This window comes from Rhinoderma darwinii, chromosome 5, assembly GCF_050947455.1.
Source record: "Rhinoderma darwinii isolate aRhiDar2 chromosome 5, aRhiDar2.hap1, whole genome shotgun sequence".
Classification (NCBI taxonomy): Eukaryota; Metazoa; Chordata; class Amphibia; order Anura; family Rhinodermatidae; genus Rhinoderma; species Rhinoderma darwinii.
Genome location: NC_134691.1, coordinates 326,690,378 through 326,717,509, shown reverse-complemented (window position 1 = coordinate 326,717,509; position 27,132 = coordinate 326,690,378). Strand labels below are relative to the sequence as shown.

Sequence of the window (27,132 nt, the reverse complement as noted above, 5' to 3'; positions counted from 1 at the left end):
CAAGAGGAATATATCAGTGACTGGAGGAACGACATAAAGACATCCCAGAAACTGACAATATACCGGAGTCTACAGCGGGAATATAAACTGGCGCCATATCTGGAGAAACTGCCAAACCACAGAGACAGACAGATCCTGAGCCGCTACAGACTGAGCGCCCACAACCTGCTCATCGAATCCGGGCGCCACAGACAGACCTACAAGCCCAGGGAGAGCCGACTGTGCCAACAGTGCGACCAGGAGGCCGTGGAGGATGAGGCCCACTTCCTGCTACACTGCTCCAAATACTCAGCAGTAAGGGACACTCACTTCAGGAGACTCTCTGATCTCTTACCGGACTTCAGCTCCATGGAAGAGGAAGAGAAACTCTACATCCTGCTGGGTGAAGAGGAAACCACAGTGGGCACAGCGGCACAATATGTCACTGCATGCCATGGACTGAGAGAGACATGATATGCCATGGACTTGTATAACCCCGACCCTAGATGTGTCCCTATCCCCAAGCCCTCAGTCCCTATCCCTCATTCCCTTACTTCTTACTTGCTTTGGCAATGCTAATATGTATTTGGTCCTGCCAATAAAGCTTCTTTGAATTGAATTGAATTGAATTGATAGATAGATAGATAGATAGATAGATAGATAGATAGATAGATAGATAGATAGATAGATAGATAGATAGATAGATAGATAGATAGATAGATAGATAGATAGATAGATAGATAGATAGATATGAGATAGATAGATAGATAGATAGATAGATAGATAGATAGATAGATAGATAGATAGATAGATAGATAGATAGATAGATAGATAGATAGATAGATAGATGATAGATAATAGATAGATAGATAGATAGATAGATAGATAGATAGATAGATAGATAGATAGATAGATAGATAGATAGATAGATAGATAGATAGATAGATAGATAGATAGATAGATATGAGATAGATAGATAGATAGATAGATAGATAGATAGATAGATAGATAGATAGATAGATAGATAGATAGATAGATAGATAGATAGATAGATAGATAGATGATATGAGATAGATAGATAGATAGATAGATAGATAGATAGATAGATAGATAGATAGATAGATAGATAGATAGATGATATGAGATAGATAGATAGATAGATAGATAGATAGATAGATAGATAGATAGATAGATAGATAGATAGATAGATAGATAGATAGATAGATAGATAGATAGATAGATAGATAGATAGATAGATAGATAGATAGATATGAGATAGATATGTGATAGATAGATAGATAGATAGATAGATAGATAGATAGATAGATAGATAGATAGATAGATATGAGATAGATAGATAGATAGATAGATAGATAGATAGATAGATAGATAGATAGATAGATAGATAGATAGATAGATAGATAGATAGATAGATAGATAGATAGATAGATTTATGTTAACTCTATTTTTCATTCCTAGTAAAACCCTAAATTCTCTTATACTTTTTTTCTAATGCCTTAATTTTTTTTTACCAATTGTATCAAAGAACGTGTCAAGTTCTCGAATTTGCCCTTTGATACATGTTCTGTCAGGAGTAGAGCAAACTGTCAAAAGATATTAGAAGAAATGGGGCGGCTGAAATCTCATGCAGATGTTTCCCCGAGGACAATTTAACTGGCAGAAAATTTAGAAATCACTTTGGTTGAATGTAAATATAGAACCATTATGGCTTCCAAAAAGCCGATTTTTATCTGCATGGCATTACAGTAGGGGCTACGGGGGGTAAAGTAAATGAGTCAGACTGGAGGGGCTATTTGGTGTCTATATGGTGCCAGCACTGTTCCATTGTTGGACTTCTTGGAGGTATCATGGAGGAAGTCTGACCTGGTTATTATGGGGATCCAAAATTAAACAGGTTTTCCATGAAGCTAGACTTATATCATTTACCAAGTCCTCTATACAGATATATTATGAAATTAAATGGCACAGAATTTTGGACCTAAAAAATAGAATGGTGGACATTACTTGTAAAGGCTTGTCTCGACACGCAACCTCTTACTATATTGCTGCTGACCTGGCGATCAGCGGATTGCCACAACTCATAAACCTCCAGCAATCAGTTGTAATAATCACTAAGGAAAGCTCCAGCCAGAAATACATTTCCCCTGCAGCGGCCACTGCAGGACAAATGTAGTATTACATGGCGGCAATGCATTTAGTAATACATAGACAGGCCAAGCCCGCCAGAGCGAGAGATTCTGTTTGCAGCAGCTCTCCAATCTGGCTCATAAAGAGGGATTCGACTGCTAAAATATATTGTGTAAAATGCTGTTTATATGACGTCAGAATATTTATTTTATAGGAAAGATGTCCACATGTTTTTCTTTTTAATAAATCTTTAATATCCTACATTCTCTTCAATACACTCTTCAGATATACTTTACTGAGACCATAAATGTTATATTGAATGTCACATTGTATGATAATAATACCATATCACATTATCAATATCATATTCTTCACTAATGCAGCCCTCAGCAAGTTTACTACTTAAATCCAAACCTAATCTGAAGAAACAAAGAATACTATGAAATATCCATCAACGCAGCATCCTGCGCAGCCTTACCGCATTATACACTATAGAAATATCCTGTTATTAGTATCTATAGTATAGTCGTATAATATAATATAATCCCAGCACCCCTCCTTTGCCATACCAACAGGATTAAATAATGATATAAAGACTATTATTACCCCAAACCAGCATAGGGTTATAGATGAGGTTCCCTAGTACCTGAAAACCCTGATCAAGTTTAATCCTTCTGCCACCACTAGGGGGAGATACTGCATACTGATTTATAATTTAGTCCCATGGATGCTGTATAAATCCCTATGCAGTGAGCTCCCTCTAGTGGCAGCTTCAGGCAGACAGAATTTTATAATTCATCTGGCTGACAGAAAGCAGAGGATTTGGAGCTCTGTATCAGTACAGACTCCCATAAAGACTTCTGAATCTTTTTAGATTAAATGAAATTATAGTTACACTTTCCTTTCCTAGACCACCACCGTTTAGGGACCTTTCACATAAGCGTTTCTTTCCGCTGAGGGGCTCCGTCGGAAGTTTCTGTCGGGTTAACCTCTGAACGGAAAGGCAAACTGAAACTTTAACTTCCGTTTCCCTCACCATTGAACTCATTGGTGATGGAAACCAAGCTAATGGTTTCTGTTTGTCACCGTTGTGATAGGGTTCCGTCGTTTTATTGCAGTCAACTGCGCAATTTATTCTGTCAAAACAATGGAACCCTGTCACAACGGTGACAAACGGAAACCTTTAACATAGTTTCCATCACCATTGATATCAATGGTGAGGGAAACGGAAGCTAAGGTTTCAGTTTGCCTTTCCCTTGAGGGGTTAACCCGATGGAAACCTCCGGTGGAACCCCTCAACGGAAGGGCAACGCTGATGTGAACAGGCCCTTACCCCTTCACCATCAGATACCACCAAGAATACTAGGAGCCAACCACTAAGTTACCGTAGACCTCCAGGTAAATATTTAGAGATTTATCCATAGCTATCCTAGACCACCACACTAAATAATGGCTATTCATCAATATTAATCCCTTCATAACCGTAGACCACCTGAGATATTGGGCATTAACCGATAAACCACTCTAGACCACCAGGAATACTATCACTATCCCCGAAACCATCCTGAAAATATTGTAGTGCATGTAGATAGTAGGCAAAAGAAGTATAACCAAAGAGCTATTTGTCATTATTACTACGGGCGGTGAGGTACAGATGTGTCCTTCTTTACCTATCCTCATATCTAAACATATCCTGAGATGTGTGGCGAGAGATGAACACATTTAAAAAAATATAATTTCACAATGTCACGAGATGTTGATGCTATATGCGTCTGTGTGGCCACCCAGTGGTTGTAATGTGCATTGCAGCCTCTCAAGGGTTTTGTTAGAATGTCACGATATTGCATTGAATTTGTTTCATGAGAAATTGGAGTTGTAAACCAAATTCAAGAAAAGGTAAGAGAGGACACATCTGCACAGTGACATTTCCTGAATCTATCTATCTATCTATCTATCTATCTATCTATCTATCTATCTATCTATCTATCTATCTATCTATCTATCCTCTCATATCTATCTATCTATCTATCTATCTATCTATCTATCTATCTATCTATCTATCTATCTATCTATCTATCTATCTAGTCTATCATCTATCTATCTATCTATCTATCTATCTATCTATCTATCTATCTATCTATCTATCTATCTATCTATCTATCTATCTATCTATCTATCTATCTATCTATCTATCTCATACCTATCTATCTATCTATCTATCTATCTATCTATCTATCTATCTATCTATCTATCTATCTATCTATCTATCTATCTATCTATCTATCCATCATCGATCGATCGGTCTGTCTGTCTATTTATCTATCCATTATTTGTCTGCAAATCTTTCCTGTCTAACAAAAATTATCAACAAAAAAACATAAAAACCTGTAATAATTCACTTTATAGCATCTATTACTGGGTCATCCGGCAAAGGATAAGAATATTGGCAGTTGTAAGTGACAGAACAGTTCATTCTGAAACACTGTGTGTAAAATCCCATTACAGAAATAAGAGTAAAAAAAAAAAGAAATGTAAATGCCGCCGCAGCACTTATTCTAATTGGAAATCATAGAAATTCTGCTGAGACTGCAGATTAGCGTTAAAGGTCTAAAAATATAATATTGCAAAGATATAGGGGACGTTACCGGAAAAAAGTGTTAATTTCTTTCTTTTATTTTTTTCTTGCTGAGAATCAAGAGAGAGAATGGAAGCCAAAGTATGATGTAGGTGGAGCAGGGGTATACAGAGGGCCCTCCGTGCCGGCATAATCACTGCTGCCAGGGCCGGTCTTATACATTTTGAAGTCTGTAATTAAACCTACAGTAATCCTCCTATCTTAAATTGCTTGGCAGATGGCAATTTGGTGGCCAGATGGACCCGGGTTGCGTCCTCATTCACTGTTCGCGTGTAACTGATATGCGATAAGGGCATCAGGAATTTGCAAGCCTGTCAATATGATTTTAATTTCAAATTGCAATGAAACAGAAAAGGAAAATGGAATGATTTTATTGATTAGCTCTTAGAAAAAGGAACCCGCTGTATGTGAAAATAAGTGATAGATTTGCTTGGGCCAGGAGCCTCCACAGCTTTGATATCTGCCAATTTTTTGTCAGGCTCGATAATATCCAATTACCTCTGCTAGGCATGCTTTAAAATTATATAGAAGCCATTAAACTTTATCAGATGCCAATCATCGGCTATGAGGCACTTTCCTGGACAGCTGCACGGCTATTTCATTTCCAAAATAAAACCCAAATATTAGATGAAATGCACTGTCCGGCTTTACAGGTGGGGTGGACTTTATTGAACATGTATGGGGTGATTGCGCCAAGATCACATGGGAACCCGTTCTAACCAGAAAGGTATAACTTTAGTATTTCTTCTTGCTATGGGCTGGCAAGCTCAGTATGGCCTTAGGGGTGTGCAACCTATGTATGGTCTGCACGTGGGATTTCAGCTGTAGCGGGTCAAGTTATATTCCCTATTCTATTCCCTCTTCCTGGAAAACCGGTCCATCAAGTTCAACCTTTCTTGATTAATTATTTGTCATTCATTGCTAGATTAATTATAACCCTCAATGACATTTGAATGCCGACAAATAATCTGACATTTCTACCTCTTGGGGAAAGACATTCTATAAATTTTACTACTCTAACTGTAAAGAACCCTTTCCTATATTAATGTCTCAATCTCCTTTCCTCCACACGCAATTAATGTCCCCTCGTCCTTTGTAGAGTCCTTGGCAAGAACAAATCACGTGCTATTTGTGTCGTATTAACCAATCATATATTTATACATGTCATTAAGATCACTTATAAAGCTATGGAGCTGAGCAATTTTTCTAGCCTTTCATTGTCAGGGACACCTCGCATCCCATTATTTCATATTCTAGTCGCCCTCCTGTGAACCCTCTCCAGTTCTCCTATGCCCTTTTTACAATGTGGAGCCCAAAACGGAATTCCATATTAATGATGTGGCCTTACAAGGGATTTATAGAGGGGCAATATTACATTGGGTTACAGGTTATTATCTCTGTTTCTATACACCCTAGATACTTATTTGCTTTTGCAGCTGCTGCTTGACATTGAGTGCTGCTGCTTATCTTACTTGTAACCAGAATACCCAGGTCCTTCTCCTGTTCTGTTATCCCCAGTTTTAATTCATTTAAAGTATATGCAGCAATACTATTCCTGCAGCCCCGTCCCCCAGAGATAACAGCTGGTTCCAGCAGCAGCACTCATGGAGATCAGCTCATCCCCTGATCTCGAGGATCCCATATCCCTTAAATCCGAGAGCTGGAAGTCAAATTTAATATTACATGGCCTTCACTCAGATGAATGGCCATTCATGTTGTACATGGTCTGTCAGCAGCTCTCTGCTTTGGCTTATAGAGGGGGTTCCGAGCAGGGACCCCCCGTGGCATTCCTATGATTTAATAGGACACATGGACAGTGGTTATCCTGATGGTATCAGAGTACTCTCTTGTAACGAGTCTTGCATCTGTGTGAGCAGCACATTATCAGGGCAGGTTTTCAGCCTCTGGATGTAAACAATCAATTATTCTATTGCTGACAGCAAGCAGAGATATTGTAAATTCAATTTGAACAACTTTTCAATGGATAATAAGGCTTATTAACATAAAACCAGGAAACATCCACAGGGCCTTAAACTACGATGCGAACAGAGAGTCCTAGACATCTGCAGCGCCCCCTAGTGCAAGTGTGAGAAATTACTTTTCAAAAGGAAAAACCCCTGTCCTCGGGATAACGAGGAAAATAGGCCTTGGTCTGATTCACAACTCATTTAATCTGTGCCAAGAATATTTTAATAATTTTCCCATAAAGATAGATCACATTGCTTTATTTTAAACTGTACTAGAGATGCTACAAAGAGCGACAGGTTTAAGTAAACTATTAAATCAACTCTCAATTATGTCATTAAATTGAATATTTAATCCATAAAACCACTTCTTAAGGTGACAGCTCACACACTAAAGGGGATCAAATTATGTTTCAAGATGATAAAATTTACTTTATAAGGCAGAGCAATCATTTCAGCTGCTAATTATTCTGAGAGTCGGCAGAACCATCGCATATACTCGGAGTGTAACGTGAAGAATGGAGGTGAATCATTTGTAATATTTCAGTACAAAAAAAGCATTTTAAAATTGAATGATATCATTGGTTAAGGGTTCCCTTACACCAGTGTTTTGCTTTACATCTATGTTGCAAAATGCTGAAAATGCTCATTTTTGCCACCACTTTCCCCAGTGGTGAAATACGGTATTTGTAGTTTTTTCCAGGCCGTATATAGTGCAGGAGGCACTACGCTATAATTTGTTGGGGAAACGGGAGTTGGGTTTCAGCCAACTCTGAAAGTTATTTAAACAAATCCATCATCTATTGTTTCAATCAAGTTTTTATGATAAACATTTCTTTTTAATAGTTTTGGTAATATTTTTTAAATGTTTAATTTCAAATATATTAAAATAAATCTTGACATATTGCAATTTTCAGAATGATCCCTAAGCACTCACGATCGGCTAACACTTCCTGTCACTTTTCAGTTGGGGCTGTGTACTGAGCCTCCTTCGCAGATTCTGTCAAATTTGATAGGGCAAATAGTGGAGCGTGTAGCGCCATTTTTCCCATCAAAATGAGGGAAGCCTCGACGAAAACTGACGTATCCCATTGTAAGTCAATCAGCTCTGACGGGCGCCACCAGAGTCAATTTTTCAATTAATCCAGCACTGTGTTGTGGCTTCCATTATAAACGCACCCTGATTTTCTGAATTCATGAATATAATTCCAGAACAACAGTAAATACTCTGCTCTGTTTTGATAGCACAGTCACTGCCACTGAAGACATGAGGGGACTATTGCTGACATTGTTATGGGGGCACTATGGCTGTGACTGCCACCATTATGGATTAATCTTACTTTTAATATTATGAGGGGATAATGTCTGACACTGCTATGTTGGCACTTTGGCTGGTACTGTGTTGGTGTCATTTGTTATGTTATAGTTGTGGTGCCCACTTTTCTTCTACGGTTCATTAAGGTGTCAGTGTAACCGCCATTGTTATGGGGCATTCTGACAGGCATTGTTAGGAGAGCACTGGGGCTAGCGCCATTGTTGATTATTATGACTGACACTGTTATGAAAGCATTATTGTAAGCATATTTATGGATTATTGTGACTGGCACTGTTATGGGGCACTATGACTGGCACTGTTATGGGGCACTATGACTGGCATTGTTATAAGACCGTTATGGTATCGCTGGCACAGTTATAAGAGCATTATGGTTAGGACCATCATGGATTATTGTGACTACCTCTGTTATGAGAGCATATAGCTATCACCATTATCAATTATTGTAACTGGCACTATTATTGGGCACTTTGACTGGGACTGGTATGAGAGCAATATGGTTAGGACAATTATGGATTGTTGTCATGGCACTGTTATGGGGCACAATGACTGGCACTGTTATGGGGGCATTATATTAAGTACCATTAAGGATTATTGTGATTGGCACTGTTATGGGGCACTATGACTGGCACTGTTATAAGAGTATTATGCTTAGCACCATTATGGATTATTGTCACTGGCACTGCTATGGGGCACTATGACTGGAACTGTTATGAGAGCATTATGGTTAGCACCATTATGGATTATTGTGATTGACATTGTTATGGGGCACTATGGCTGGCAAAGTTTTGGGGCACAATGGCTGGCACTGTCATGGGGCACAATGGCTGGCACTGTTATAGGGCACAATAGCTGGCACTGTCATGGGGCACAAAGGCTGGCACTGTCATGGGGCACAATAGCTGGCACTGTTATGGGTAACTGTGGCTGATCATATGCAAAAAGGGCACTTGCAGAATTGTAGCATGGGCAGTGCCCCACAAATACCTTCCCTATTCTTTTTTTTATATCCAAAAGTAGTGATGTCTACATTGTACATACATAGCACGTATACAATAATAGTACCCAGGAGATGACACATCATACTGTATACCCACTTCCCCCTCATGTATTATATACAAAGCCACTATTCACAGGCATTGCGTGCACATTAATCACTCTTACTTTTGAATTGGAGGCTAAATACTATTTTGGGGACAGAGAATCAATATAACTACTGTTTCTTTTCTTAGCTAGAGATAAATCCCAGAGTCAAATAGTATATGTGAAGAAAACGGAGAACTAATCCACGTGTAATGCTGGATTAGTTTCCCAATGTGAACATAACAAGTTGAAAAACTAGGTGATCTAATCCAGAATTCAATACTGGGTTACGTTCTAAGAGATGAAAAGCGTCGTGTGCAAAAACCAGTTCCACATACAAAGACGGCAGCACGGGAGAGATGAATATCGGAGCAGACACGTACTCTCAGTGAATTCTTAATTTCCTGGAAACATTATAATTTCCAGCGATGGATTAAAACTGCATGGTGCAATCCATCCAGTTTTAATCCATCGCTCAGGTGCATTTCTATGTGATCTACATATGATGACTTCACAACCGGCACTTGTGACAAGTCTCCCGCCCATCACGGTATGGACCAGATGCAGCTGCCCATCAATCATTTACCATCACATCGTTGCCCATAGCCAGAGCTTTACATTATATTGCTGTAGATAGTTGACGTCTCTGGGTTGCCATAGCCTAGAATCATTGTGCCACTGCTGTGTTCATCTGGGAATTTTCTCAATCCTATTCTGGTGTGAAAATTTCTGGCAAATTTAATGCTCATGAATTTTAAATATAAATTTAGTCTAAAATTATGTTCTAAAATGTGATAGATGCATATCAGAAGATCAAATCTGCGGAGTCTGCAAACTTCGGCCGCCACCATTTTAAAAAACGCAGGCGCTTTGGAACTGTATAATTTTGCCAAACCCTTTGGAACCATTCAGAGATTTTCGGGCATTGTACCCGTTGCAACATTTTTTGTTAGTAGCTCCAGTGCCCCTAAAATAAAAAATGGAGCAACTTTGTAAATAGTCTTAAAAATCTCCTATCATTTTGTACATACAGCTTCTATGCAGACTTATGTGTCTCCATGGATACAGACTACAAATAAACCCTTCGTAGTCTGATCCTGCAGTGTCACTCCCTACCATCTGTCCCCTACTTCTTGATAAAACACATTTGTTAGATTAGCAAAAAGTAGGGGACAGATAGTAGGAAGAGATACTGCAGGATCTGACTACACAGTGTGTTTCCGTAGTCTGTTACCATGGAGACACATAGTGCTGCATAGGAGCTGTAGACACAAAATAGGAAGATATTTTTAATCAAGATTATTTTTGCATTTTTATATAATAAAAAGCTATGAGCTATAAAAAAAAAAAAAATGCTTTCAGAGGTGTACAAACCCATTAAAAAGGTTTCCCCCATTTGTAAGAAGGGCACCCTGAAAATAAGCTGATCAAGAGTGCAACTTTTTACTTTTCTCGGTACTTTCCTAAAGTGGGGAAAAAGGGTCTGAGCTTAGCCAAAGGGAGCGGGGTCTCTGCTAGAAGACAAATTTATTATAACTTACCCCAGAAAACTGGTGTAAATGATAGTAGAAATCTACGCCAACTCACATAGCAAGGAATAGGCCCATGCCAGGCCTCGTACCTGGTTCTTCCCTGATCTGACTAACCCCCTCCCCCTTCCTCTTCACCATAGGACCATAAAAAAGCCCCTCAATATTTATACTTAACTTACCGCTCCGTTTCTACCCACCAGGTCCGCTGCGGCTTCCTCTTCATGCCACGACTCTTCAAGGCTCTGACGCTGTCCGGCTTCACATACATCACTCATGACATTGAGTGCTGTGTCGCATAGGTTGTGACGCTGCCCAGCAGCAGTACCTTGATTGAGCCGCAGCGGAAGAGGGAGCCAGAGCGGACTCGGTGGGGAGAAGAGAAGTGGTGAGGTGAGTATGTCTTTATTTTAATTTTATGTGATGGGGATGGATAAGGTCGTCACGCCACAATTGGTATACGGCTATCCACAGCGGAAAGATGCAACACATTTATTAAGAGGTAAGTCGCATCGCACTCCAGCGAATGAGTTATTAAAACCGGCGTATGGAATGCGAGTCGTAATAAATCTGCCGCATTGTCTTTAATTATCCTAGTGGTTGAAGATTTAATGTTCTAGATAAACATCCCAGTGATACAATGGAATTATTTTTTGGGTCTTGTGATATTTTTTATTTTGCGATAAATACCGTTATTGAAGAAAATATATTTACAGCTATATGACAAATTGAGCCAGCAGGTTGCATGGATTTCTTGCGGTACGTCCAGCTGGCTTAATCTGTCAGGCCAGGCTGCGGAGTCAGGCAGCTGAACTGTGTATTGGTCAGAGGAGGTGGAAATCCTGTTAGATATAATTGTTAGAAAAGGTCCTGCAGGGGAGAAGATTGCGATGGAAGCGACAGGAGAGAGTTTAACTACTGAATGACTGGAGATCAGAACTGGTGTTTATGTCTTAGAAAGCTCAGACCTCATACAGTATGTGCCGGATGATGTGATATTTTGGATTATCAGACGATAAAAGAAAAAAAAATTTAAATAATAAAGGTTGAGAAAACACCATAACAAAATGTGCCATTGTTAGGGCCTGTTCACATCTGCATTGGCGGCTCCGTTAGCAGCCTCCATCACAGATCTAGCAGAGACTACCATGCTGCGCTATTGTTTCCGATAAAATCACGGACACCCCCAACGGACAGCTGACGGAACCCATTAAAGTCAATGGGTTCCGTCGGCCGCCGGTGGTGTCCGTGTTGCGATGGAACCGTTGCGTCCGGCATTCCCTTGTTCTGATCCTCTAATGGAGCAGAAGAACGGAATGCCCCAATGTATATGTGACGATGTGAACGGGCCCTAATCTGTCTCCAGTTAACTGAGAGCAATGCATTATGGGAGTTCGTATGACAATTAAAAATAGCTATAGACATTTGCATAATTAAAGGCGGCGCAGAGGTTACAGTCACCCCAGAGCTCTGCAGCCTAAGGCGTCCCAAAACGTACCTCTGCAAAATGGGACTGCACCCTAATGGTTCCCCAATGTCTACTGTGAGTGGAAAAGAAGAAAGAAGGCGCAAAGTAGGAATCAGTGGCATACACAGAAGAGGAAATATCAAAATGGGCCAACCCATTAAGGTGCAGAGTTTTGCCACCCAAGACATGATGTTTGTTTTCCCCTCTACCTCCTTGCCATGACCCTTAGGCCAATTCCTCGCCCCTTGTTTGCTCACAATATAGTTTCTGGGAAGAGGGGAGTTCTATATAAGTTATCGCCACTTAATAGCAAAGGGGATGGGGCTAACCAGGACTGGCCCACGTCTACCCAAGGGCCAAATAGTAGCTGCACTGGATGCCTCTAAGGTATGTGTGCCCAGGAAAATAATTTAACCTGCCCAATCCTTGGGAGATAAGCAGCAGCAGTGGTATCTGGAAACCGCTTGTCCCCTTTTTTTTTTAATGACATAAAAACTCACTTAGCCCATTGGGCTAATTTATGCCTATGGCCGCCCTTTGAACTAAGCTGTTAGGTTACATGTGCGACAGCAGAGTGAAGACAAATCGTTGTCTGTTTCTAATTGTAACCAGCAGAATTCTGGTAGCTTTGTATGTTAGGTGAGAAAACAAAAATAAATAACCTAGCCTGGCAAAAATAGTAAAGCAAAATATTATCAAAAATACCCAACTTTTTATGTAGATTTAGGAATCTTTCAGATATCTGCAATACCGGTGCATTTTAGTTATAACCTATGAGGATATAAGTCCGGATCAGCGGACCCACGAAGGTCTGGGTATTGTGACGGTAATAAAGACACCTAAGTGTGCCAGTATTATGAATGCGGTCTAAAAAAAAGCTCAACGCCAATGAAAATAATAATTTTGCCCATTTACACACAACAGTTATTACATTATTAGAATATAGTTGGTCATATTGTTGCAAGGGTTATTTTTATTGTTGCTGCCCCATATTTGTGCATATAGGCTAAAAACACAAATAAGCGCGGTTTACAGCGCTGTAGCAATGATGTGACATACCGGCTTGTGACTGCTGCACCCAATCACTAGTCGCAGCAGTGACGTGCCATACATACTAGCACCTCGTCTTGTGTGGCTGGGGGACCACAGAACTGGTGGCACTAGTGTGGTGGGGTACTTAAAAGGGGTGTATGGTCTTATCTGTTCATTTGTGTCACTGAGGGTGGTTTGTGACTACAACTCCCACTAGATTGGCAGCACCTTATGTCACTTCCATTAATAAGTGTGATTGGTGCTCCTCCACTTAATTGTGTAAAAGTCCTCTATCCTCTGTGTTGATATTTGGATAAACATACATAAATTCTGTGCAGTGTTAAAAAAAAGTCTGGGGCTATAATACACTGCGGCTCTGTCCCTTTTGCTTAATATTTACTGATGTGGTTATGTAAACAGGGCGGTAGTGAGATATTGACGATGTCTTTTTGAAGGTCATGTTTCTACTCCTTTTATAGTCCAGCAACTGATCTCTAACAAAAAGTAAAAAAACAGGTTGGATATTTTTGACTTTTTCTGGGTGACTATTACTTACCGCTAAAGAAGTTTTCTTGTTTATAATACTCATTTACTAAATATCAGGTTATTAGTAGGTCCTTCCAAACATGACGCTCAGTGGAGATAGATTACAAAGAGTCTCTTGTCATGGAGGACTCAGGACATCCATTCATTTAAAGGACAGAGGAATTGAACACTTACTTACAGGTTCCCACAGAGTTTACAGCGGATTGCTGTGGGTTCCAGCGGCAGGACACCCTGCTCATCTAACAAAAATGAATTGTCCATAGTGGTCAGCCCCTTTAAGCTTGACAGCCAAATTAATGAAATGATGAGAGTTCACTTTTTGTGTCTCATTGAGGTAGGTCTCCGTAGGTCAAGTTTAATAGACAATAAAATCGGATGTGTTTTTAGAAGTGTAAGAACTAATCGTGTATATGACCCGGTGTCCGTGATCCAGAAGACATCCCCCTAAAGTCTAGAATCATCTTTAGTCCTCAGACCTTGACCTACATTAGCAAAAAAGCCCATCGTCATCTGTGACGCCGTCTATGAGGAACAAGTGCACAATAAGTTTAGGATTATGTATGTATGTAGCATGTGGTGGTTTTGTTTTAAAGAACTTTAGGACATTTTGGAGGAACGGGATCCATCAACATTTTGCTCCAGGCCACCTTCACTTAATAGATTGTATGTACAAAGATCTTTTACCTATAGTTGTTCTACGTTTCATATTTTAGAATAATGCTCATATGAAGTTCTTCTCTATAGATTACGAGGCTTTATATGTATAAGATGGAACCTATGAAGGAACATTAAGCATGGGCTACACGTCCCTTGGTTCACACTTCAATACAAGTCAATGAGCTGTCACTTTGGCATGGCCCAGTGGTGGGCTCAGGGCCGCCATCAGGGGGGTATTACTGGTACTCCCGTCAGGGGCCCGGCCACATGAATGAAGTAAAAGGGGCCCGCGGGGCTGCCGTCGCCCCCCCCCCCTCGCAACGCTCACGGGCCCCCCCCCTCGCAACGCTCACGGGCCCCCCTCGCAACGCCCGCGGCACCCCCCTAGCGACACCCCCCTAGCGACACTCCCCTAGCAACACTCGCGGCAGCCCCTGCATACCTGTTGTAGCTTCACTGGAGAGGAAGATGCAGCATGTGCTGAAGCTGCGTGTGGAGATCCCGCCCCCCAGCTCCTCTACACTGCCGACCGGACCTGCAGGCTGGTGAGTATGTTCCCCTATCCATTCTGATTCCCATCCCCCTGACCCCATTTGTAGATTGTATAAAGTTGGTTAAAAAGTTTTTTGGTATTTTTTCGTTTTCCTAGCGCTTTTTTGCCGCGATTTTCGTAATCGCGGCAAAAATGGCGCAGTTTTGCCGCGATTATATAAAAATCGCGGCAAAACCGCGTGATTTGTGCCGCAATTACGAAAATTGCATAAAAAAAAGATACAAAACATGAAAAGTGCTGTTAGGCTATATTCTCACAGTGCGGTCAAGTCACGTTTTTTTGCAAAAATTGTGGCAAAAAAATGGGATTTCACCGCACTGTGTAACTAGACTAAGGCCTTATTCAGACGGCCGCATTCGGTCCGTGACATACGGAGCGTGTATCGGCTGTATCTCACAGGCTGACCACAATTCATGGAGCCGGACTCCTAGCATCATAGTTATCAGTGTTGCTGGGAGTCCCTGCCTCTCTGCGGGAATACTGTCCCATACTGTAATGATGCTTTCAGTACGGGACCGGGGACAGTATTCCCACGGGAAGGGAGGGACTATGATCATAGATAACTGTGATGCTAGAAACCCGGCTCCCTGAACTGTGGTCGGTCCGGGAAATATGGCCGATACACGGTCCTTATATCACAGACCGAACATGGACATCTGAATAAGCCACTTACTTGCCTCCTATTTTTGGTGCGGATTGCGCACTGAAAATTCACTACAAATTACAATATAAGACCTTATTCACACGAACGTGTTATACGTCCGTGATACTTATTACGTTGCACGGACTTATGTTAGTGAATGGGGCCGTTCAGACTGTCAGTGAATTTCACGCAGCGTGTGTGCGCTGTGTAAAACTCACGACATGTCATATACTTGCCCGTGTTTCGCGCAGCACACACCCATTGAAGTCATTGGGTGCGTGCAAATCGTGCACGGCACACGGAAGCACTTCCGGGTGACGTGCGTGATTCGCGCTACACAGGGCCGCCATCAGGGGGGTATTAGGGGTACTAGTGTAGGGGGCACGGCCAAACTTAATTGAAAGGGGGGTCCGGCAACTGCCGCGACTTGCCTTTGGTAGAAAAAAACAGGCCCCTGCAATGGGGCCTGTTCTTTTCACCAAAACAATGTCGTGAGCTGCGGGCCCCCCTCTCGTCAAACACCGCCGTGAGCTGCGGGCCCCCCTCTTATCACCGCCGCGAAACACCGCTTGCGCGCGCGTGAACGACCGCAAGCTCGCACCCGCGCGCGCATGACCGCAAGCGCGCGCCCACGCGCGAACGACCAGGCGCGCCGCCGAGAGGGAGGCGGTGCGCCCGCAACACAAGTCCGATCTACGGGGAAGGACAGCCACACAGGGACAGCGGCGCACAGTTTACTTACCTGCTGGCCCGCCTCCAACTCCGCCTCCTCGTCCGACTCCGCCTCCTCGTCGTCCTCCTCGTCCGACTCCGCCTCGTCCTCCTTCTCCAGAGCGTAGCTGCGTAAGGAGAGGGGGAGGAGTCTATTTGTTGCGCGGCGGCAGGAGTTCTACGATCCCCGCCATTTTCTGGAGCCTGGAGGTCAAGGACGACATCTGGACCGAAGACATCGCCTGACGAGGACAGGAGTGGGAGCAGCTCTTCTGACACGGTGAGTAAAGTGTCTCAAAGTGCTGTTTATGTATGGCCCTGTTCACACAGAGTATTTTGCAGGCCGAAAAAATCTGCCTCAAAATTCCTTAAAGAATTTTGAGGCAGATTTTGACCTGCCCACACTATCTTGCCGCGTTTTTGCTGCGTTTTTTGCCTGCGGCGATTGAGGACAGCAGACAAAAAACGCAGCGAAAAATGCATTTTCTGCCTCCCATTGATTTCGATGGCAGGTCAGAGGCAGAACCGCGGCAAGAAAGGACGTGCTGCTTTTCCTTTTTTCCGCGACTGGCTCCCATTGATTTCAGATTAAATCAATGGGAGGCGGTTTTGGAAGTTGTTTGGTGCTGATTCTGACGCAGCGTCCGAGTCAATATCAAGGCCCAAAAACTCTGTGAACTGGGCCTTATTGTTGGGGCTTATTCAGACGAACGTGTAATACATCCGTGCAACGCGCGTGATTTTCACGCGCCTCGCACGGACCTATGTTACTCTATGGGGTCGTGCAGACTGTCAGTGATTTTCACTCTGCTGCGTCTGTAATACGCTGCGGATTTTCCACAATAAAATGTGTTGCATAAAATCCGCAGTGTTCATGCCTAGTGTGTTCCTACCCTAAGGCCGGATTTACACGAGCGTGTGCTTTTTGCGTGCGCAAAAACGTGGCGTTTTGCGCATGCAAAAGGTCCATAACAGCTCAGTGTGTCAGCAGCGTATGATGCGCGGCTGCGTGATTTTCGCGCAGCCGCCATCATTATGACACTCTGTTTGTATGTTTGTAGCTCGTGGTGCTTTTCTGTTTTCATTCATAGTTTATACGGCTGCGGAAGTGCTGGGCGGGATTTTCACCCACCCATTGACTTCAATGGGTGCGTGATGCGCGAACAATGCACAAATATAAGACATGTCGTGAGTTTTACGCAGCGGACACACGGACACACGCTGCATGAAAATCACTGACAGTCTGAACGGCCCCATAGAGTAACATAGGTCCGTGCGAGGCGCGTGAAAATCACGCACGTTGCACGGACGTATTACACGTTCGTCTGAATAAGCCCTAACAATAAGGCCTAGTTCACAGAGTTTTTGGCCCTTGATATTGACTCGGACACTGCGTCAGAATCAGCACCAAAAAACTTCCAATACCGCCTCCCATTGATTTAATCTGAAATCAATGGGAGCCAGTCGCGGAAAAAAGAAAAAGCAGCACGTCCTTTCTTGCCGCGGTTCCGCCTCTGACCTCCCATCGAAATCAATGGGAGGTAGAAAATGCATTTTTCCCTGCGTTTTTTGTCTGCTGTCCTCAATCGCCGCGGACAAAAAACGCGGCAAGATAGTGTGGGCAGGTCAAAATCTGCCTCAAAATTCGGTGCGCCGTTCCAGGCGGTCGCGGGTGGGCATGCGCGGGAGTTTGCGGGTGCGCGCGATCGGTCGCACGGGCGGCAGTGTTTGACGGCCCCCATGACGACCCCCATGCTACCCAGGGCCGCCATCAGGGGGGGTATTAGGGGTACTGATGTGAGAGGCCCGGCCAAACCTAATTGAAAGGGGGGCTCGCAGCTCACGACATTCTTTTGGTGAAAAAAACAAGCCCCATTGCAGGGGTTTGTTTTTTTTTTCTACCAAAGGCAAGTCGCGGCAGTTGCCGGGCCCCCCTTTCAATTAGGTTTGGCCGGGCCTCTCACATCAGTACCCATAATACCCCCGCTGATGGCGGCCCTGGGTACCATGATATGGTGCTGGACGGAGTACCGTTAACAGGCGGTGCCACGGTAGGGGGGCCCAGAAAATTTAGCTGTAGGGGGCCCTGAAATTCCTGATGGCGGCCCTGGGTGGGCTTGCATTGACTAGCACCAATTTTGTGATTCAATGCTGAAGCTCTGAACAGAAATGTAACATCTGTGATTTCTCCATCTTTGCTATCGTAATTCTGTATGTTAATTGAAACTGACTGTGCCATACACAAATAGTTTAGTGAAAAATGACTCTTAAGTAAGTGAAACGGGATGAATTAAATAAAGGCCATGAGAGAATAAGGTCGAAATGGAGGTAAATTACATTGGAAAATTATTTTCCTTTTTGTCTGAAGACCTAGTTCCTGTTCTTAATATAAAAAAGTTAAAAAAGATTCAGAAAGCTCAGCTCAAGTGGTTTGAAATATATGTATTATAGATGTCTTAAAGGAAAAATTCTGATGAAGGGGGCGGGGCATGACACAGACCATGGAAACAGTGTTTAGAGTTTGCCGTAGACTTACCAGGTCAGTGATAATCTATAGGTCTTGCCATTCGGTGCATGTGCTCTGCATATCTCCGTTTAGGTGTGTCTTACCTTCGCCTTCACTTCTTGGTATCTTGAAGTCTATCTGATTTTACATTTCCTGTCTGCTTTTGAACTCCCTTTGACATTTTTGGTATACATTACCCAGCTCCCACCGATGTGCCACATGACTACCAACTATACCTCTACCTAACCATCCTGTACCAATGAACTTGCCAGCTGAAAACCTGACCTGTACAATTGAAAGGGTTGTCTCAGGAGGACAACCCCTGTCCACATATCCTATTAGAGCATATGGACGTCATAAAGTAGGGTTCCCCGCTCCCTCTCTGGCGGACCAGACAGATCCATACATTACATGGTAATTGGATTATTCCAATCATTCCAAATTTCTGATCTGTTCCATAGTTTTAAGAAACCAGATGAAAAGCAGCTTAAAAAAAAGACATGCGACCAACAGAGTACCGGTGGCCTAACCAAAGTCAATGGAAAAGGGGTTGCTACAAATCAATAGGTCGAGCTACCAGTTTTTTTCCCCCTGGATATTTTTTGGGAACAGAGTAATTCCAGGGTCTATTTCGTTTTACTAATTGAGTCTTCTATGCAACATGACCCTCATTACAGTCCAACATTCGTATCAGTTCATCACAAGATAAAAAAACTTTCTTCCGCCATTTCTCCTAGAAGCTCTGATGTTCTGTGAATTTTTCTGCTGTGTCTTTTTGCTTAGAAAAAGTAGCAGCAATGTAAGTTGACTGTCGGGTATGTATTAGTCGGTCCTCCAGAGACCCTCATGGATTATTTGTGCAAGAACAAAAATCCATATTTGCATAAATATAAAACACATGTTGATTTTCCTCCACACAGATTACACATGATGATTCCGCCTTGGTCTCTTTCAGTGCAATACAAAGATGTCCGCCTCATTCTTAAGGACTGCGGGGCTTGCCTGTCTCTATAGATCTCTCTGATTAGCAAGCAATCAATAAATTACCTTTTCTGTATGCAAAGCCAGTTCCAGTAGTCACAGAACACATTTAGAGACATCTATAGAAAAAAATCATTGCGGAAAATGTGTGGTTGCTCAATCGGTCAGTCAGTTTCTTGATGTGGTCTCAGTGCAATCTAAATAAATAACAGTAGGTTTACACCTGTTTAGGAGACACTTTGTTTGACACCATAAATGCAGACCTATTAAATTCCAGAAATATAATCTGAGTTTCATTGAGTGCTTGAAAAACAAAATCAGAGTAAATTTTTTTTAAAAAACAAATGTATTTGTCCATTAGTTGGAGAAATCTAAGGTTGGGCCATCAAGACAACAACATATAGACATAAAAGATGAGAAAACTTTTCTTAAGACCCCCCTCTATTATCTAAAAAAGTTGAACTGATACAGAGAGTTTTCCCACTTGGCGTGACCATTTACTAATTTGAGCGGGTGCCATTTTAGCTATTTTTTTAATTTTATTTATTTCCCGTTGCCTATTTAGCACCCAAATATTCTGCAGCGCTGGTTATCATTCACATCAGTCCAGGTCACCAATAGGACTCACAATCTAATTTCCCTATGTCGTCACATACATTGGGGCCAATATCATAGGAAGCCAATTAACCTATCGATAAGTTTTTAGAGCGTTGAAGGAAACTGGAGGAAACCCATGACGGCACGGGGAGAACATACAAACTCTATGCAGATGTTGTCCTTGGTCGTATTCTAATCCAGGACCCCGATGCTGAAAGGCAACGGTGCTATTTTTTTAGCTGACCAAATATTACATCCTATTTCAAAGAGGGAAACTGATAGCAAAATGGGTATTTTGGAATCCATGGCAAACTCACAGAAATGTATTTTATCTATACCCGATAACATTTTTGTTTTATGTTTAAGACCAGGAGTGTCTCTATGAAGGGCTGGCAGGTCATGTGCCCCGGATGCTGAGTGCCAGGTGGTGGGCGCCAACAAACCACTCTCCCATGACCATGTTATTAAGATCCAGGGTTAGGGCAGGGAACTGGGTGAAGACAAGCTCAGTTATAACTATGTTTAGACAGTAGCAGGAGTCATACAGATAAGGATGGTTCCTGACTTTTGACTCACTACGTATCTGGTGAATCTTGATATCCGCCAAATGGTTAATGTCGGTAACTCGGATTGATCATTATTCCAATACGAAAGTAACAATCGTTTTGGGTATTTGTCCCATGGAAGCCATAGTGAGTCGAAAGTGAGGACAATGGACAACTTTCAATTTAATACTTTTAGGCTCCATTCAAGAGGGTGCCTTTCAAGATCGGAGAAGGGCAGTTTACCTCATAGGTACATTCCTTGGTCTAATACATCATAGTAAAGAAGATGGCACTAGGCATCTTAAAGACGTTCGAGTAATTCCTGAATTTTGACTCACCCCTTAGATAGTTTATCGTCATTACCTCTAAAGGGTTAATATTAGGAACTTGGATTGATCATTACTCCATTGTTTTTGATAAGCATCCGTAAAAATAATGACTCCGTAAAAATGATAAATAAAGTTAAAAAAAAAAGTTTATTATCTAAAAAATGTATCACACAAACAAAAATAGTAAAAAATAACCAGGACCGTAACGTACTGGAAAAGTTCTCAATATGTTGAACCGGAGGTCTGACCGTCATAATAATACAGCAAGATCACTGAGGGGACTTTGATTTATATTTTATTATCTACATCTAAAGTCTGGTTTCTCTTTTTGTTTCCCGTCTTCTGGATAGATACAGAGCACTGTGCAGTGATTTTAATAGGGGGTAAATAATTAGGACATTAGATAGCGGAGCAGCGCTGTGAATAAAGCAGTGTGGCATCGGTAAACAGAGATGAATTATTAAGACAATAGTGTCCTTTAGGGGACCCATTACAGATGATAAAAGATGGCGTTCTGCTTTCCCCTAGTGATACACGTCTGATCTTTAAAAACAAAGCAATTTTTTTCCCTACTGTTTTTTATTTTAATCAAAAACTCACAAAAAAAATAACCTTTACATTTTATTTGCAATAACAATAAATCCTGCGCACTTGATTAAATAGATCTTAAACTCATTACCAATGCCCATAATAAAATATTCTGTTAGTTTTTGACAGTAGCAGGGCTGGGTTCACACAGAGGTTTTTGCAGTTTCGAATTTTGAGGCAGATTTTCCTCTGCCTGCACGCCGATTTTCGCAGCATTTTTCGCCCACGGCCATTGAGTGCCGCGGGCATATAACGCCGCAAAATACGCTTTCTCTGCCTCCCATTGATGTCAATAGGAGGTCAGAGGCGTAAACGCCCGAAGTTAGGGCATGTCCCTTCTTTATTTTCCGAGAACCGTTTTTTCCGCTCGCAGAAAAAAAAACGTCTCCGCCTCCCGTTGAAATCAAATAGAGGCATTTTCGGAAGTTTTTTGGCGCGTTTTGCGATGCGGTTTCAGCGTAAAAAAACTCAGTGTGAACCCAGCCTAATGGAGCTTAGGAGGTAACCCAAGCTCCAGTTCGAGAAATGTGTATCTGATGATGGTGCCCAGAAGGGGGCACCATTTTGATCTCAATGTATGTGGAGCCGGCAGGGAACCCACTTACTTGTTTTGGAAAGGGAGAATAACTCCCATCCCTACAAAATCCCTACATTTGCCAATATACGGTACATTACAGTAATATACATCATATACCATACAACACCAATAGTGGGCCCAAGGAACAGTGCCATAGAGTATTACTGTATACATCATATACCATACTACTACCATGCTGTGCCCATGCCCATGCTGTGCCCATATAACAGTGCCATAGAGTCTTACTGTATACATCATATACCATCCTACTACCATGCTGTGCCCATATAACAGTGCCATACAGTACTGCTGTATACATGATATACCATACTACTACCAGGCTGTGCCCATATAACAGTGCCATACAGTACTGCTGTATACATGATATACCATACTACTACCATGCTGTGCCCATATAACAGTGCCATACAGTACTCCTGTATACATCATATACCATACTACTACCATGCTGTGCCCATATAACAGTGCCATAGGGTACTCCTGTATACATGATATACCATACTACTACCAGGCTGTGCCCATATAACAGTGCCATATAGTACTCCTGTATACATCATATACCATACTACTACCAGGCTGTGCCCATATAACAGTGCCATACAGTACTCCTGTATACATCATATACCATCCTACTACCATGCTGTGCCCATATAACAGTGCCATACAGTACTCCTGTATACATCATATACCATCCTACTACCATGCTGTGCCCATATAACAGTGCCATACAGTACTCCTGTATACATCATATACCATCCTACTACCATGCTGTGCTCATATAACAGTGCCATACAGTACTCCTGTATACATCATATACCATACTACTACCATGCTGTACCCATATAACAGTGCCATACAGTACTCCTGTATACATCATATACCATCCTACTACCATGCTGTGCTCATATAACAGTGCCATACAGTACTCCTGTATACATCATATACCATACTACTGTACTACCATGCTGTGCTCATATAACAGTGCCATACAGTACTCCTGTATACATCATATACCATACTACTACCATGCTGTGCCCATATAACAGTGCCATACAGTACTCCTGTATACATCATATACCATCCTACTACCATGCTGTGCTCATATAACAGTGCCATACAGTACTCCTGTATACATCATATACCATCCTACTACCATGCTGTGCTCATATAACAGTGCCATACAGTACTCCTGTATACATCATATACCATCCTACTACCATGCTGTGCCCATATAACTGTGCCATACAGTACTGTTGTATACATGATATACTATACTACTACCATGCTGTGCCCATATAACAGTGCCATACAGTACTCCTGTATACATCATATACCATACTACTACCATGCTGTGCCCATATAACAGTGCCATAGGGTACTGCTGTATACATGATATACCATACTACTACCAGGCTGTGCCCATATAACAGTGCCATATAGTACTCCTGTATACATCATATACCATACTACTGTACTACCATGCTGTGCCCATATAACAGTGCCATACAGTACTCCTGTATACATCATATACCATCCTACTACCATGCTGTGCCCATATAACTGTGCCATACAGTACTGTTGTATACATGATATACTATACTACTACCATGCTGTGCCCATATAACAGTGCCATACAGAACTCCTGTATACATAATATACCATACTACTACCAGGCTGTGCCCATATAACAGTGCCATATAGTACTCCTGTATACATCATATACCATACTACTACCAGGCTGTGCCCATATAACAGTGCCATACAGTACTCCTGTATACATAATATACCATACTACTACCATGCTGTGCCCATATAACTGTGCCATACAGTACTCTTGTATACATGATATACTATACTACTACCATGCTGTGCCCATATAACAGTGCCATACAGTACTCCTGTATACATCATATACCATACTACTACCATGCTGTGCCCATATAACTGTGCCATACAGTACTGTTGTATACATGATATACTATACTACTACCATGCTGTGCCCATATAACAGTGCCATACAGTACTCCTGTATACATCATATACCATACTACTACCATGCTGTGCCCATATAACTGTGCCATAGGGTACTGCTGTATACATGATATACCATACTACTACCAGGCTGTGCCCATATAACAGTGCCATATAGTACTCCTGTATACATCATATACCATACTACTACCAGGCTGTGCCCATATAACAGTGCCATACAGTACTCCTGTATACATCATATACCATACTACTACCAGGCTGTGCCCATATAACAGTGCCATACAGTACTCCTGTATACATCATATACCATCCTACTACCATGCTGTGCTCATATAACAGTGCCATACAGTACTCCTGTATACATCATATACCATACTACTACCATGCTGTGCCCATATAACAGTGCCATACAGTACTCCTGTATACATCATATACCATCCTACTACCATGCTGTGCTCATATAACAGTGCCATACAGTACTCCTGTATACATCATATACCATACTACTACCAGGCTGTGCCCATATAACAGTGCCATACAGTACTGCTGTATACATCATATACCATACTACTGTACTACCAGGCTGTGCTCATATAACAGTGCCATACAGTACTCCTGTATACATAATATACCATACTACTACCATGCTGTGCCCATATAACTGTGCCATACAGTACTGTTGTATACATGATATACTATACTACTACCATGCTGTGCCCATATAACAGTGCTATACAGTACTGCTGTATACATGATATACCATACTACTACCAGGCTGTGCCCATATAACAGTGCCATATAGTACTCCTGTATACATCATATACCATACTACTACCAGGCTGTGCCCATATAACAGTGCCATACAGTACTTCTGTATACATCATATACCATCCTACTACCATGCTGTGCTCATATAACAGTGCCATACAGTACTACTGTATACATCATATACCATCCTACTACCATGCCGTGCCCATATAATAGTGCCATACAGTAGTCCTGTATACATCATATACCATCCTACTACCATGCCGTGCCCATATAACAGTGCCATACAGTACTGCTGTATACATCATATACCATCCTACTACCATGCCGTGCCCATATAACAGTGCCATACAGTACTCCTGTATACATCATATACCATCCTACTACCATGCCGTGCCCATATAACAGTGCCATACAGTACTGCTGTATACATCATATACCATCCTACTACCATGCCGTGCCCATATAACAGTGCCATACAGTACTCCTATATACATCATATACCATCCTACTACCATGCCGTGACCATATAACAGTGCCATACAGTACTACTGTATACATCATACACAATCCTACTACCATGCCGTGCCCATATAACAGTGCCATACAGTACTCCTGTATACATCATATACCATCCTACTACCATGCTGCGCCCATATTACAGTGCCATACAGTGCCCATAATAACAGCAGTATATATTGTATTGTTAATTAGTACCGCCATATGGTGACTAAAAGAGCATTCAATGTCAAAATCAAAAGTCCATTTATCTACTGCAAGTATATGCCTAACCCTCTTGATGCCCTCATGGGGAAGATGGTGGTGGGGGCTCCGGGGCAATTCTCCTACCTATAATCTGGCCCTGGCTGTCATGTAGAGAGGGTTATTTATGAGTAATTTTGAATTGCTATACTCGATTTCCATCTTTTCCTATGCAAAATGTTCAACCAATTCGAGATAATGTAATCTAGTATACCTAATGCAATTTAGCTTGTGTTGCAAACATCAGCACTTTCTGTCTATATTAAGGCATATTTTAACATATTTAACCCAAACTGTGGGTATTTTGTGTTAATTATAAAGGTCTTAGTAACGTTTCTAGGGAAATTTAGAGTAATTTGCTCCGAACGCATACAACTGTAATTTACACTTCCTTTATATATATATAGGTCTAAGTTGTTACTGGTTCCAAGGCGCTCCCTTAAATACGAGCAGTTTCCATAAAGCCGGTGAAGGTTATCTCCTGTGTTAACTGTCATTCAATCCATGGCGGCTAATGCAAGATCAGGGACAGATAGATACCCCTCAGGAGTAGGTAATCCTGATGCTGCTTTTGTGTTTCAGTATCGTCGGATTTCAAGTAATGGAATTTAGAGATTAGCAACAAAGAGCTTGGTTTACTCCCGAGTCACTTTATTTTTGGAAAAATCAAACCTATCAATGGAAAATGTTTTTGGAAGAATGTTTTTTATGATGTCATTGTTTGCTTGTCATTGCGCTAAGTCCTGTAGACATAGATTAAAATATGTTTAAAACTTATTTAAGCACCAAGACCTGACACCGGGGGCACAAATTGGTTAAACTGGCTGCTACCTTCTAAGGCTTCGTTCACATCTGCGTCAGGACTCAGTTCAGGGGTTCCGTTGGACCTTTCCGTCAGGGGAACCCATGAACGGAATCCAGACTGAAACAAATGGAAACCATAGGTTACCGTTTGCATCACCATTGATTTCAATGGTGATGGATCCGGTGCGAATGGTTTCCGTTTTTCACCGTTGTGTATGGGTTCCATACTTTTGACTGAATCAATACCGTAGACGACTGCGCTATTCATTCCGTCAAAACGACGAACGAAGCCTATATTGAGTTATTCAGTTGGACAACCTTGTTCATTGTCAGTCTTTCATGGAATACTAAGAATTTCAACTAGCCAATTAAATCCAGAGT

At 41.8% G+C, this 27,132-nt stretch overlaps 1 protein-coding gene and 1 long non-coding RNA gene across 2 annotated transcripts in view; both read left to right on the top strand.

The window, feature by feature from the left end:
- Positions 1–27,132, top strand: part of ZNF804B (zinc finger protein 804B) — a 355,194-nt gene that overhangs the window by 13,655 nt on the left and 314,407 nt on the right. The window lies entirely within an intron of this gene.
- LOC142653038 (uncharacterized) overlaps positions 14,765–27,132 on the top strand; it is a 28,058-nt gene continuing 15,690 nt past the window's right edge. The window contains exons 1-2 of the long non-coding RNA XR_012848023.1: positions 14,765–14,919; positions 18,733–18,820. This is a non-coding gene — a long non-coding RNA (uncharacterized LOC142653038). The remainder of the gene's footprint in view (positions 14,920–18,732; positions 18,821–27,132) is intronic.